Here is a 16,023-nt window from a genome sequence, read left to right on the forward strand (position 1 = left end):
TTATATCATTAAGGTGGGGGGAGCAAGGCTACTGGGTGGGAGCAGGGGGGGAAGAGTTGGTGGATGGCGGCAGCACAGTAACTGCTATAGTAAAGTTTTCCTGGCTGCCCAATAATCATGCAATGATGTCAGTCCCTGGACGACCGGCTGAGGGGAGGATTTGTTTTAGTCTAAATTCTCAACCAAAATGTTACTTGTCAAACTGTTCACTACTAGTTTTAGGACAAAAAGCTTGTCACTGAGAGTGTGTATGTATGTGTGTCTGTCAAAGAGAATGGTGGTCTGAGTATCTGTGTATCAAGGTTTGTGTATGTGTCAATGTGTAACTGAGTGTGTGTATATGTGCCAGTGTGTATGTGTATGTGCCAGTGTGTATCTGTGTGTCAAGGTCTGTGCATCTTTGTGTCTGTGTATGTGTCAATGTTTTTATGTGTACGTGGCATACGTACTGCAATCATATGTGCATACATCCCAGCAAACACCAACACAACATGCAAACATACTCCTGCAAACACACACATTACATACAAAAACCCCTGGATTCAAAATTATATACACCCAAACCCTAATGCTACACACAAATGTGCATCCACATTTGAAAGCCAACACTTCATCCAAGCACACCCCTGCACGCAAATGCAAACATTACATACATACCGTATATACTCGAGTATAAGCCGAGTTTATCAGCACATTTTTTGTGCTGAAAAACCCCAACTCGGCTTATACTCGAGTCACTGTCTGTATTATGGCAATTTACATTATGGTTACTTACCTCTCCTGCAGCTCCTGTCAGCTCTCTCCTCCTCCGCGGCGGTCCGTTTAGCACCTCTGTCAGCTCCCAGTGTAAGTCTTGCGAGAGCCGCGGGGTCATAGTGCGGCTCTCGCGAGACTTACAGTGTGAGCTGACAGAAGAGCTGCATGGACCGGCGCGGAGGAGGAGGGAGCTGACAGGAGCTGCAGGAGAGGTAAGTGCTCTCTGCCAGCCCCACTCCCCCCTCCCCCCCACTGAACTGCCAATTCACTGGACCACCAGGGAAGGAGAGCCCCCCTCCCTGCCATGTATCAATAACAATAATAATAAAATAATAATAAAAATAAATAAATAATAATATAACAAAAAAAAATTAAAATAAGAATAAAAAAAAAATATTAAAAATGCCCACCCCCCACCAAGGCTCTGCATCACACACACACACACACACACTGCACTCATTATATACACACACTGTAAATAAATATTCAATTAATATAATTTTTTTAGGATCTAATTTTATTTACAAAATTTACCGGTAGCTGCTGCATTTCCCACCCTAGTCTTATGTCCGAGTCAATACGTTTTCCCAGTTTTTTGGGGTAAAATTAGGGGCCTCGGCTTATATTCGGGTCGGCTTATACTAGAGTATATACGGTACCTGCATGCAAATGCAAACATTATATACAAACACCAACTGTACACTCAAAAGCAAACCTGCTCCTAAGTAATAATATCTGTTTACTATCTGTGCTACAGCACCCCCAATGATTTGGCGTTCCACGTCGTTACCGCATTATGTCAAAGGTTTTCACAGGAAAAATTATTTGGAAACCCCTTCTCAACCGTATAAAAATAACAGATAACAATCTAAACATATGCCCCCAGCGCTTCTTGTTAATATTGAACACAGTTTAAGAAGCCAAAACTGGAGAAAAGGCATGTGAACTCTTGAACTTAGAAACTACTGTTCCTCCTAAACCGGTTTCAGTTTATTGATATTTGTAGGATTCATTGTGTGAATAGCATACATCTTATCACGCACCTCTCTTGAGTTGAGGTAATATCAATGTTTATGTTCATTCTAGAACACATCTCCTCCCTAGTTAAAACATTGTGTGTATTTTCTCATGTGTTGTCGTGTCATTATCTTGTTGCATCATTCAGCTTCAGTTGACAGGCTGCTACCCTGACATTATGGTTTTAAATATGTAGGCCACAACCTACGTTATCTCAACCCAATTGTTCATGCGTTATTAGTTTAAACAATTTATGTTTGATAATCATGTTAGGAGTAATTAATGAGAAGCACATTTAAATTGCATAATGTTCACAAATCTCCCTCGTCAGTCTCCTTGAAAAAGCTTCATCTCTTTGGCGGAGATTATCAATGTTTATGATTTCAGTCAATCCCCATAGGGAAGCATTGGAAGGATAATGCAAATGCGCAGCAAAATGCTGTGCTACACCGCGCCTGACTACACCTGACTATTTTAGCTAAAAAAACAAAAAAAAAAGTTTTTTTAAACCTCTACAATTTGAAGATTGACTAAATTTATGTAAGGGTGGAAAACTAAAAGTCACATTAAACGTGACAATACTAGGGTTGATCCAGGAAGAAGAGTTTGTATTCTTGACCTGAATCAATACATTAAACATAATGCTAAATTAATTGTAACCAAATCTCGGTTTTCCATTGTTACTAAATTAATCTAATCTACTCAGTGTTACTTGTATCTTAATATGTAATGTTAATAAATTAATCTAAGAAAGACACTGCAGCATGTACTTTAGGTTAAAGTAGCGTTTCCCAATGTTCCGCTGCGATTTTCCCATCGGGTGGCCCAAGCACTTAGGTAGTGTAGGATGCTTGGAGGAAGTGACAATGTGTCACTTCCTCCCGAGCACGGCGAGGGGGACGGGAGAGAAGGAGCAGCACTCCAGCCACCAGCAGCACCACATCAAGCAAGTCACCCTCCTGCAGATAATGAATGTCTTTGGCACTATTTCGTGTAGCTACAGTGCCATATAGGAGACCAAGCCATATCATTTTTTACTGAACTTTTAATTTTGATGCTGGGCCTATGTGCAATTTCCAAGCATCTTCGTAAGTTTTAAATTCAAACTACCCCACAAAGGCCTACCATTTCTTAAAGTAGACACCCCAGGGTATTTCAAAAGGCATATTTTGAACCTTAGCGTGGGATAATTTTTCCGCTAGCTTGTACCAGGTGTAGTGGTAATAAGCGTTTTTTCTGCCTTTTTGACACACAAAGTGAGTTTGCACAGTATATTTTGCAAACCTTATGTGTACTACCACAGTATAATACTTCATATGTTGCTCAGCTATGTCTGCGGAGTACAAAAATACCCCCGTATGTACCTTTGCCAGGTATATGTGGACATCGGAGGGGCACATTTGGGACACAGCCATTCCATTATTTTTTTTTTAAACTTTACATTTTTACGCTGTGCCCATGTCTCATTTTAGAGTATTTTACCAGGCTATATAATCCAAATACCCCATAAAGCCATACCATTTCTTAAAGAAGACATCCCAGGGTATTTCAAAAGGCATATTTTGAACCTTAGCGTGGGATCATTTTTCCGCTAGCTTGTACCAGGTGTAGTGATAATAAGCGTTTTTTCTGCCTTTTTGACACACAATGAGTTTGCACAGTATATTTTGCAAACCTTATGTGTGCTACCACTGTATAATACATCATATGTTGCTCAGCTATGTCGTCTGAGTACAGCAATACCACCGTATGTACCTTTGCCAGGTATATGTGGATGTTGAAGGGGCACATTTGAGACGCAGCCAGTTTTTTTTTTTCTAACTTTGAAGTTTTATGCTGTGTCCATGCTCCAATTTGAAATAGTTTAGATGGTTGGTTATTGAAACCTCCCCACAAACACATACTATTTATTAAAGAATACACCCTAGGGTAATTCAAAAGGCATATTTTGAACCTTGGCGTGGGATCATTTTTTCTCTAGTTTGTTCCAGGTGTAGTGGTAATGAGCGTTTTTAAATGTATTTTTTAACTTTTTAAAACTAATTTTTTAAACTTATGTTTTGCTTATTAATTTTTTTTAAGTTTCCTAAACTTTCTTAAAACTTTTTTTTTTTTTTTTTTACACAGATTTAACATTTTTCTAAGCTTTTTTTTTTTTTTACCGTTAAACCCTAACTAGCAGTAAGCAGCACTAACAGTAAATTCCCCATTTTCCCATAACTCCCACCCACCCCAGCTAGAAAAATATTTAATTATACAATATTTAAATTAGTTAAATAAATTGAACCCCTGAGGGTTAAAAAAAAAATAAAAGTTAATAGTCAGGGGTTAAAAAAAAAAAATCTGTATTTTGATCACTGTAGGCAGTGATCGACTGGCAGGGAAGGGGTTAATTTTTATTTGGACTGGGTAAAGGGGGGTGGGATTTTAATTTAACTTTATTTATTTTTTTACAGGGGGCAGGATCAGCACTGATCCGTCTCCCTGCACTTCACAGTGAACCCGAAAGTGCAGGGAGGCGGAAGGTGAGTATACTGAGCACATGTGCTCGCTCTGACATGCTGTCAGAGCGGGAACATGTGCTGGGAAGCGTGAGTCGGTGCTCCCGGTCTGCCTCTAATACAGATGTAGACCGGAGCACCATTAACCCCACGATCTGGGGTTAATTTTAACAGGTGACGGACGAGGTCCGTCACTCGTCGTTAAGGCAATCCCCTGAGTGACGGACTCCCTCCCCTCTCCCTGAGCATATAGTGTTAAAACCACCATTTAGGTGGCTTGCCCCCACCCAACTTAAAAGGTAAGAAAACGTACCTTATTTCCAGCGCCACTTGGGACTGCAGGCGCTGGCACTGCCACTGTTGTGCCTCCTTGGCTGACCTCAGAATTGATTATCTCAGCCAACCCAATGCTTTACCATAGGAACAGCATAGGATTGGCTGAGATCATCAAGGAGGTGGGACGGGGCCAAACATTGCCCTGGCCAATCAGCATCTCCTCATAGAGATGCACTGAATCAATGGATCTCTATAAGGAAAGTTCAGCTTCTTTATGCGGAGGGTGAAGACGCTGACCGTCAGTGCTGGAAACTGAAGCACTGACCCAGGAAGCACCTCTAGTGGCTGTCTGAGGAGTGGCCACTGTAGGTGTTACTAGGCTGTAATGCAAACACCGCCTTTTCTCTGAAAGGCAGTGTTTACATGGAAAAGCCCGCAGGGACAGGCTATACTCACCAGAACAACTACATTAAGCTGTAGTTTTGGTTACTATAGTGTCTCTTTAATGTCACTTGTTAAATCTTTAACATTTTTAGGGATGCACCGAAATTTCGGCTGAAAATGGGGCGAATCTGCCGAAAATTTACAGATTGACAGCCTGACACACACACAGGATTCACCTCAGAGGCTTCCCTTTGCCGTGCCCCGCACCAACATCCCTCCATGCTGACGTGAAGAAGACAGCGGCGGCGGGCGGGAGCCCCTACCCTCCTCCTTCTCGTCTTCCCTTTAAATTCATTATATGGCTGTGTAGAGCAATGAACATATTGGGGGTTATTCATTAATGTGCAGAATATAATTTTGTCTTTTTCTTTACCTTGTGGACAGTGCACTGCTTGCATGTGTGCAGAGCCACCCTTTGTGTATAGTACTTGGTATTCTGACTGCATACCAACCTATGTAAGCTTAAAGGACCACTATAGGCACCCAGACCACTTAATCTCAATTAAGTGGTCTGGGTGCCAGGTCCCTCTAGGGTTAACCCTGCCTGCTGTAAACATAGCAGTTTCAGAGAAACTGCTATGTTTACACGTGGGTTAAAATCCAGCCTCTAGTGGCTGTCTCATTGAGCTCATGCTGATACAGATTATCTGTCCCCTTTTGGGCTGATTGCCAATAACTAGTGCTGATATTTTGTATTTAAATTATTATTACTTTATTTTTTTATTTCTACACAAATCTAGAATTAACGGAATGTGCTGAATATAGTAGGAGTAAAATTGCTGACAAGCAGGCAGTATGTTACAGTAGATTATTCATGGTCTCACCTTCCTGCATGCCGATACTCACAGGGAGGGGCAAAGTGAGGTTGTGCCTCATTGGGGGGGCGGCTGGAATTCTTTTTTTTTTATTGTGCATGGTTTGACAGAAAGATATACGCTGCCACAACAGCAGACATAATCACGTCGATATCATAAATTTATACATGCATGGCATTGAGGTGCAGGCACATTTTTTGTTTTTGAACAACTTGTAAACATATTGTTAAACATTGTTAAACGTGGTAAAACCAATCTAATGTCATACGGTACACAAGTGTCAGCATTAGTAGGTACACGAATTGCAAATTTATAACATTTATACGCGGACGAACAAAAGAGATAACAACATGTTACTAAGCAAGATATGTTGGTAATGTTAACCCAGTTGTGTATTTGTTAGGTAAATTATAAGTTTAACGTGTATATAGGAACAGGTGTAGGTAGTTCAAATGCTCATGGTGCGTGCTAGGTAGGATAAAGTATAATGCCCAGAGATACATAGGCTATGACATATTACGTTACAGACATTTACATTGCCAGACAATTACGGCCTGGGCGCTTACTGCGTCTCGGCTGCGAGATCATACCTATGCTCATTACCAAACATGCTTGTCAATCCTAGGGCATTCAACGTCTTGTAGTCTGCATAAAGGTATGTGCGTGTCTTAACACCTTTAAATTAAGTAGGGTATGAGGCTGTACCTGTGTGTGCTATATTCAACAGTGGGGTAGCGAGCAGATGAGATCTGTAGTGTACTCCCTCCTAGTGGGAATGCATAAAGGTGCGCACGGTTTCATTGAGAGAGGGGATGAGTGATCTTCCGAGGTTAGTTAGTTGTTGGGTGCGACGTAGCTTACTGAAGTGTGGAGTGACTGTGTATACTACATTATGCTACTGTAGGGGTGGAGTGTAGTATGAGTGTAGCCGTGATAGGCAAGTCAGGGTTCCCACCAGCCCCATGGAGCTGGTCGTTACAGTGCCACTAGTCTGCCCAGCAAAGTGAGCAAGTCTGTTAAGGCGACTCTTGCAGTACCCCATTAATGAAGGTATTTATGGTGCATAATTAAAGTATGCCAGTACAGGCAAACTAGTACATGTTGATAGTGAATTGAGTTGCTGTTTACATGTAAATGGGAAATAATCAAAGAATAACATAAATAGAACAATTAGTAACACATTTTGTGAATTTTGGCTGAGTAAAAGGAACAGGCGGGCTATACGTGTAGCTTACAGCAATCGGGCCTGGAATCTTAGGTCTATGGGTGGTCACATTTGTCGAAGTGCGGCATGCTTAGGAAAGGAAAAAGAAAAAACAAGTGCGTACGGAACAGCGTGAGAGCATACAGTGCTCGAGCTGAGTGATTGGGTCCAACCGGGTCGGTGACTAAACCAGCGTAACTTGGGTTTGGTGTTGCTCTGTCCAAGTGTCCCGGTACCCTCGATGCCAACCATAGGTAAGGATCTAGTGAGTGAGATGTGTTGAAGTTGGTTTCCAGTAAAAAGTAAAGGATAAGGAAGAAACAGGTATAAGTCAACCACCACAGGCGTGCTTGTCATTGGAACCGATAGTCCCTGTGATCGTCCATCACTGTTCAAGTGGTGATGGTGACGTATGGGTCCGGTGTGAGGCCCTGTGGGACAAACGGGACGGTCCTGGTTGGGTCCCAGCTGTGTTGCGGGGAAGCTTGGCTCTTCTGGCCTTTTGGTTGGATGGAGTCCATAGAGAGGCCTAAGGATAGTAGAAGTGGTGCTGCGTCGCTTAAGTCCCGGATCTGATGCGAGTCAGGTCCCTGTTGGACCGTGAGGGTGTGAGCTGGTCGCCAGCGGTAGTTGAGGCCTTTTTGGCGGAGTAGGGCGGTAAGTGGCTGGAGGGACCGTCTCCAAGCTAAGGTGCCGCTGGAGAGGTCTGCGTAAAAATTTAAAGTCCTGCCATCAAACTGTGGAGGCGTCTTGCCCCGCAGGGCGTCTAGTATCGCCATCTTGTCGGAACCTTTCCGGAGAACTATTATAGTGTCCCTGGTAGACCCAGTGGGTGCCTTTGGTGACTTGGGGATTCTGAAGCTGTTTTCTGGGTGAATGTGCTCTGCCTGCGCCGGTGGTAGTATCATAGCGAGCAGGCGTTTGATGGTCTGTGGTAGGCCCGCATCTGTGGCGCTCTCTGGGAGCCCCCTGAGTTTGAGGTTGTTTCGCCGTCTGGCATCTTCGATTTCGGCCATGCGGTAATCGTGAGAGCGTTGTTGCAGACGCAGCTCCTGTACCATGCGTTTGAGCTCCCTTATGTCGTCGGAGTTCGTTTCGGTTCGGTTTTCTAGCATATTTAGGCGGCTGGTCACCCCCTTTAGATCCCCCCTCAGTGCAGCGATCTCTTTGTGGATGTCATTGTGATGGTCTGCCAGCATTTGCTTAAGGATCGCTACCGTCACTGGTGTGGGGTCCTGAGTGGCGTTGGTCGGTGGTGAGGGCCGTCCTGCTGTGTGGGTCGGTAGGTATTCCTCACCTGAGAGGTCATCGGAGAAGTCCGAGCAGCCTCCATGGAGCGCCGCCATGTTGGCTTCGTTTGCGCCTCGGGCCTGCCGCCACATGTCTCCTATGGTGAGTCCCGGGTTGTTTTTCCCCGGGATTTTCTTGCCGGTTTTGCGTCCCATATCGTCGGGATGTAGGTCTTGGGCTTTTGCCGTGGTCCGGGTGTCGGTTAGTTGGGGTTTTGTCAGTTCTCTCTCGTTTGGGCCTCGGAGCTCCGGAATATTGCGACTGCCTGGAATTCTAGATGCGGAAGATGGTGTGCAATGACTGGGAGCAGTTAGTTTTCGGTAATATTAGCAAATTACAAGAACAATTATAGGAAAAATGCCAAATATAGGATCTAGTATTGGTGGAACCTATCCCTAATAGATGCCTTTATCCTGAAAATAAACATAATACATCTGATTGCTTACAGTCAATGAAACACTAATAGCTATTTTTTTATTTTATTTTTTACATAAAAGGAAATGTAATGTCATCTATCCAGTGTCATTATGAAAATAAACAATAAAAAGCCTGATGTATGCAATTACCTTATTTGGTTTCAATCTCATCTTTAAATACTACTAACAAGGTCAATGTATAAATATACAACTTCTAATATACGTTCATCACAATTTGATTACAAATAATCATACTAACAAGTTCTCCACAGCTGCCACCAGGTCATTCACACTTTATGCAAAATGCTCTCTCTTGTATTGATATTACCAAGTCTGGTCTGCAAATTCAGGTCAAAAAGCTTGTAGATGTAAGGTAATCACGACAAGTAGCTATCCACCTGCCACAGAACTCAAGTCTTAATAATACTAATGAAAATCAGAAATAAGAGAAAAGCACCTGTGTGTATTGAAAAGCACAATCAGATCTACTGCAAAATAACTGCAGGAGAGCTACAGGTTATCTACCTTTGCCAACCTCTCTCTATAAAGGGTACCTGTCATGACACATACAACTAAATCTTAAATTATAGAGAATTGCTGGAGAAAACAGCCCTTTACAACACCTCTCAGTTAGTTCAGTCTGTGCCAAACCTGTGCGCATCTGCACAGAGATAAAGAGGCTGAGCTCTGTATGTCTTATCAGAGAAAACCCTCCTCTGGGAGTCTAATTATTACATTCAGCCTAAAGGAAAGAAATGCCTACAAGTGGAAGAAGGGACAGTCTTTGGTGAGAGCAGCACAGAGAGGGGAGAGAAACAGCCAGAATGATTTATTGGACAGACAGTCTGAGAATAGAGATAGATAACAGAAGTTTTATTTGCACAAAGCCAACGTAAAAAGTGTTGGGAACTTTTAACCCGTTATGCGAACCAAGAATGTTTCCCAAACAGGGGTATGCAGGAGAGGTGTGTGTTACAGCAAGTGTAACACACACTGAAAACATGATTTATGCTCTCAGTAGGAGACCGGGGTAAAGAAAAAAAGAAAATACATCTAAATATGAGCTTTCAGTTGGGCAGAAACAGTTAGTTGTATAATAGGAGTCAGGCCAGATAGTTGGGAAAACTGCAATGGCAGCTTCACTTTAATAACAGCACAACCTGATAAACCCATTGTCAGCACACAATCCACCATGACAATTATTTCTCCATAGCAATGCTCCTGCAGACTACGTCCCCCTCAGGCCAATGCAAACTACTCCCCTCTCCTCCCCCCTCCCCCCCATCAATGCCCTGAAAACTACTCCCCTCACCCCACCAATGCCCTGCAAACTACTCCCCTCTCCCCCCCTCACCCCACCAATGCCCTGCAAACTACTCCCCTCTCCCCCCCTCACCCCACCAATGCCCTGCAAACTACTCCCCTCTCCCCCCCTCACCCCACCAAAGCCCTGCAAACTACTCCCCTCTCCCCCCCTCACCCCACCAAAGCCCTGCAAACTACTCCCCTCTCCCCCCCTCACCCCACCAATGCCCTGCAAACTACTACCCACTCCCCCCACATCAATGCCCTGCAAACTACTACCCACTCCCCCCACATCAATGCCCTGCAAACTACTACCCACTCCCCCCACATCAATGCCCTGAAAACTACTCCCCCCTCTCTCCCCCCCCATCAATGCCCTGCAAACTACTCCCCTCTCCCCCCTCCCCCACCAATGCCCTGCAAACTACTCCCCTCTCCCCCCCCATCAATGCCCTGCAAACTACTCCCCTCTCCCCCCATCAATGCTGGCAAACTACTCCCCTCTCCCCCCATCAATGCCCTGCAAACTACTCCCCTCTCCCCCCCCCAATGCCCTGCAAACTACTCCCCTCTCCCCCCCCCAATGCCCTGCAAACTACTCCCCCCACCGTCAATGCCCTGCAAACTACTCCCCCCACCGTCAATGCCCTGCAAACTACTCCCCCCACCGTCAATGCCCTGCAAACTACTCCCCCCACCGTCAATGCCCTGCAAACTACTCCCCCCACCGTCAATGCCCTGCAAACTACTCCCCCCACCGTCAATGCCCTGCAAACTACTCCCCCCACCGTCAATGCCCTGCAAACTACTCCCCCCACCGTCAATGCCCTGCAAACTACTCCCCCCACCGTCAATGCCCTGCAAACTACTCCCCCCACCGTCAATGCCCTGCAAACTACTCCCCCCACCGTCAATGCCCTGCAAACTACTCCCCCCACCGTCAATGCCCTGCAAACTACTCCCCCCACCGTCAATGCCCTGCAAACTACTCCCCCCACCGTCAATGCCCTGCAAACTACTCCCCCCACCGTCAATGCCCTGCAAACTACTCCCCCCACCGTCAATGCCCTGCAAACTACTCCCCCCACCGTCAGTGCCCTGCAAACTACTCCCCCCACCGTCAATGCCCTGCAAACTACTCCCCCCACCGTCAATGCCCTGCAAACTACTCCCCCCACCGTCAGTGCCCTGCAAACTACTCCCCCCACCGTCAGTGCCCTGCAAACTACTCCCCCCACCGTCAGTGCCCTGCAAACTACTCCCCCCACCGTCAGTGCCCTGCAAACTACTCCCCCCACCGTCAGTGCCCTGCAAACTACTCCCCCCACCGTCAGTGCCCTGCAAACTACTCCCCCCACCGTCAGTGCCCTGCAAACTACTCCCCCCACCGTCAGTGCCCTGCAAACTACTCCCCCCACCGTCAGTGCCCTGCAAACTACTCCCCCCACCGTCAGTGCCCTGCAAACTACTCCCCCCACCGTCAGTGCCCTGCAAACTACTCCCCCCACCGTCAATGCCCTGCAAACTACTCCCCCCACCGTCAATGCCCTGCAAACTACTCCCCCCACCGTCAATGCCCTGCAAACTACTCCCCCCACCGTCAATGCCCTGCAAACTACTCCCCCCACCGTCAATGCCCTGCAAACTACTCCCCCCACCGTCAATGCCCTGCAAACTACTCCCCCCACCGTCAATGCCCTGCAAACTACTCCCCCCACCGTCAATGCCCTGCAAACTACTCCCCCCACCGTCAATGCCCTGCAAACTACTCCCCCCACCGTCAATGCCCTGCAAACTACTCCCCCCACCGTCAATGCCCTGCAAACTACTCCCCCCACCGTCAATGCCCTGCAAACTACTCCCCCCACCGTCAATGCCCTGCAAACTACTCCCCCCACCGTCAATGCCCTGCAAACTACTCCCCCCACCGTCAATGCCCTGCAAACTACTCCCCCCACCGTCAATGCCCTGCAAACTACTCCCCCCACCGTCAATGCCCTGCAAACTACTCCCCCCACCGTCAATGCCCTGCAAACTACTCCCCCCACCGTCAATGCCCTGCAAACTACTCCCCCCACCGTCAATGCCCTGCAAACTACTCCCCCCACCGTCAATGCCCTGCAAACTACTCCCCCCACCGTCAATGCCCTGCAAACTACTCCCCCCACCGTCAATGCCCTGCAAACTACTCCCCCCACCGTCAATGCCCTGCAAACTACTCCCCCCACCGTCAATGCCCTGCAAACTACTCCCCCCACCGTCAATGCCCTGCAAACTACTCCCCCCACCGTCAATGCCCTGCAAACTACTCCCCCCACCGTCAATGCCCTGCAAACTACTCCCCCCACCGTCAATGCCCTGCAAACTACTCCCCCCACCGTCAATGCCCTGCAAACTACTCCCCCCACCGTCAATGCCCTGCAAACTACTCCCCCCACCGTCAATGCCCTGCAAACTACTCCCCCCACCGTCAATGCCCTGCAAACTACTCCCCCCACCGTCAATGCCCTGCAAACTACTCCCCCCACCGTCAATGCCCTGCAAACTACTCCCCCCACCGTCAATGCCCTGCAAACTACTCCCCCCACCGTCAATGCCCTGCAAACTACTCCCCCCACCGTCAATGCCCTGCAAACTACTCCCCCCACCGTCAATGCCCTGCAAACTACTCCCCCCACCGTCAATGCCCTGCAAACTACTCCCCCCACCGTCAATGCCCTGCAAACTACTCCCCCCACCGTCAATGCCCTGCAAACTACTCCCCCCACCGTCAATGCCCTGCAAACTACTCCCCCCACCGTCAATGCCCTGCAAACTACTCCCCTCTCCCCCCCCCCGTCAATGCCCTGCAAACTACTCCCCTCTCCCCCCCCATCAATGCCCTGCAAACTACTCCCCTCTCCCCCCCATCAATGCCCTGCAAACTACTCCCCTCTCCCCCCCCATCAATGCCCTGCAAACTACTCCCCTCTCCCCCCCCATCAATGCCCTGCAAACTACTCCCCTCTCCCCCCATCAATGCCCTGCAAACTACTCCCCTCTCCCCCCCCATCAATGCCCTGCAAACTACTCCCCTCTCCCCCCCCATCAATGCCCTGCAAACTACTCCCCTCTCCCCCCCCATCAATGCCCTGCAAACTACTCCCCTCTCCCCCCCCCCTCCAATGCCCTGCAAACTACTCCCCTCGCTCCCCCCCCATCAATGCCATGCAAACTACTCCCCTCTCTCCCCCCCATCAATGCCCTGCAAACTACTCCCCTCTCTCCCCCCCATCAATGCCCTGCAAACTACTCCCCTCTCCCCCCCATCAATTCCCTGCAAACTACTCCCCTCTCCCCCCATCAATGCCCTGCAAACTACTCCCCCCTCCCCCCCCCCTCAATGCGCTGCAAACTACTCCCCTTACCCCACCTCCCCCCCCCCATTAATGCCCTGCACATTACATCCCTCTCCTTACTGGCAATGCTCTGCACATTACATCCCTCTCCTTACTGGCAATGCTCTGCACATTACATCCCTCTCCTTACTGGCAATGCTCTGCACATTACATCCCTCTCCTTACTGGCAATGCTCTGCACATTACATCCCTCTCCTTACTGGCAATGCTCTGCACATTACATCCCTCTCCTTACTGGCAATGCTCTGCACATTACATCCCTCTCCTTACTGGCAATGCTCTGCACATTACATCCCTCTCCTTACTGGCAATGCTCTGCACATTACATCCCTCTCCTTACTGGCAATGCTCTGCACATTACATCCCTCTCCTTACTGGCAATGCTCTGCACATTACATCCCTCTCCTTACTGGCAATGCTCTGCACATTACATCCCTCTCCTTACTGGCAATGCTCTGCAAATTACACCTCTATCCTCCCCATCAATGCAATGAAAATTTCACCCCTCTCCTTCATGGCAAATGCACTGCATCTTAATTTCCCTTTCCTCGGATTAAAAAAAATATATTTAAAAAAAAAAAAAAATAAAGTGTCCTCATGCCTGGCACAAATTTGATAAATAAACATGTTTTGTTGAGTTTTTTCCCCCTTCATCCCAGCGTCGTAAGAGAGGAGATCAGGCCGTGTTACAAGTCCTTGGCCTGCAAGGCCTCTCCCTTGGCACTGCCCCCATGGGATGTCCTGTAAACAGCCTCCCCGGGCACTGACCGATCTACCAAGCCCCAAACCCTGAAAGCAGTAACTAACGCAGGTTGTACAGCGCTCTCGGCCTGTCAGGTACCAGCCATGTCTCTCCCAGTAATGTCTGCCTGGCTCTCTCCCTGGCACTGTCAGTAATGTCTGCCTGGCTCTCTCCCTGGCACTGCCAGTAATGTCTGCCTGGCTCTCTCCCTGGCACTGCCAGTAATGTCTGCCTGGCTCTCTCCCTGGCACTGCCAGTAATGTCTGCCTGGCTCTCTCCCTGGCACTGCCAGTAATGTCTGCCTGGCTCTCTCCCTGGCTCTCCCAGTAATGGCTCCCTGGCACTGCCAGTAATGTCTGCCTGGCTCTGCCAGTAATGTCTGCCTGGCTCTGCCAGTAATGTCTGCCTGGCTCTCTCCCTGGCTCTGCCAGTAATGTCTGCCTGGCTCTGCCAGTAATGTCTGCCTGGCTCTGCCAGTAATGTCTGCCTGGCTCTGCCAGTAATGTCTGCCTGGCTCTCCCAGTAATGTCTGCCTGGCTCTCCCAGTAATGTCTGCCTGGCTCTCCCAGTAATGTCTGCCTGGCTCTGCCAGTAATGTCTGCCTGGCTCCCTGTCTCTCCCAGTAATGTCTGCCTGACTCTCTCCCTGGCACTGCCAGTCAGTACCCAGCATGCCCCGCGCTCACCTGCAGGGCCTGCAATGTCCGCGCTGCCGGCCTGTCCCCGGGTTCCCGCTCTCAGGCGGCCGGTGTCGGGGTGTATGGCGGGAGCCCGGGCTCTGACATGCCTGTGTCTGTGTGACAGGCGGAAGGCTGCTCTCTGTTGCTCTCCTCCTGCTCCCTGACTTCCTTAGCTACTGTTTCCGGAGGCAATGCCGACCTGTCACAAGCTGCAGTCTCCGCCTTGACGTTGTTTTTTTTCGAATAACTTTACTTATAGCGCGTGTTTAGTGACAAACGTCGGGGCTCCCAGGTCTCATAATAAACCAATAAATATGAGGGTTTTTTTTGTTCTTTTTTTTCTTTTTATTATTCATTAAGACCCTCATATTAATGGCCTCAATTTCACCACTTACATTTACATTTTAGGGCTGACAGGGTTATTTACTAAAGTGAGGATTCAAAGTGAATTTAAATGTTTAGGTTGGAGCAGCTTAAGTGGAAGCATAGCTGACATAGATTCCATTTAAACTATTTACCTTAAATGTAAAACTAGCTTTGAATTTACATGTTAGTAAATAAACCTGCCAGTACTCAAGAATTCGGAGTTGACACTGCACATTGCAGGGTTACCCAGGCGATAATAGCACCATAACCGGTAAAGCGCAATGTACTAGTTATGGTGCTTGGAGTGTTCCTTTACCCCTTAAGGACACATGACGTGTGTGACATGTCATGATTCCCTTTTATTCCAGATGCTTGGTCCTTAAAGGGACACTCTAGGCACCCAGACCACTTCTGCTCATTGGAGTGGTCTGGGTGCCAACTCCCACTACTCTTTTCTATAAACTGCAATAATTACATTGCAGGGTTAACTCCACCTCTAGAGGTCACTTCCTGGGTTCTAGCACAGGAAACCTGTGCTAGAGCGTCGCTGGACGTCCTCACGCTGTGTGAGGACCTCCAGCGTCGCTCAAAACCCCATAGGAAAGCATTGAAATGATTTTTCAATGCTTTCCTATGGGGAGACGTAATGCGCATGCGCGGCATTTCCGCGCATGCGCATTAGGTCTCCTCGGCCGGCGGGCGAGATCAGTCTCGCCCACCGGCCGACGCAATCACTGGGAGGAGCGTCGCGGAGGCGGAGACAGCGGCGAGGGACATCGCCGCTGTCCCAAGTAAGTGACTGAAGGGGTTTTCA

General features: G+C 48.0%; 1 protein-coding gene across 1 annotated transcript in view; it reads right to left on the reverse strand.

The window, feature by feature from the left end:
* Nucleotides 1-15,056, reverse strand: part of TMEM248 (transmembrane protein 248) — a 30,910-nt gene extending 15,854 nt beyond the window's left edge. The window contains exon 1 of the mRNA XM_063449693.1: nucleotides 14,850-15,056. The gene's annotated coding sequence lies outside the window, so the exon portion shown is untranslated. The remainder of the gene's footprint in view (nucleotides 1-14,849) is intronic.
* Between the last annotated feature and the right edge of the window lie 967 nt (nucleotides 15,057-16,023).

The sequence above is a fragment of the Pelobates fuscus genome, chromosome 1 (assembly GCF_036172605.1).
Source record: "Pelobates fuscus isolate aPelFus1 chromosome 1, aPelFus1.pri, whole genome shotgun sequence".
NCBI classification, from domain to species: Eukaryota; Metazoa; Chordata; class Amphibia; order Anura; family Pelobatidae; genus Pelobates; species Pelobates fuscus.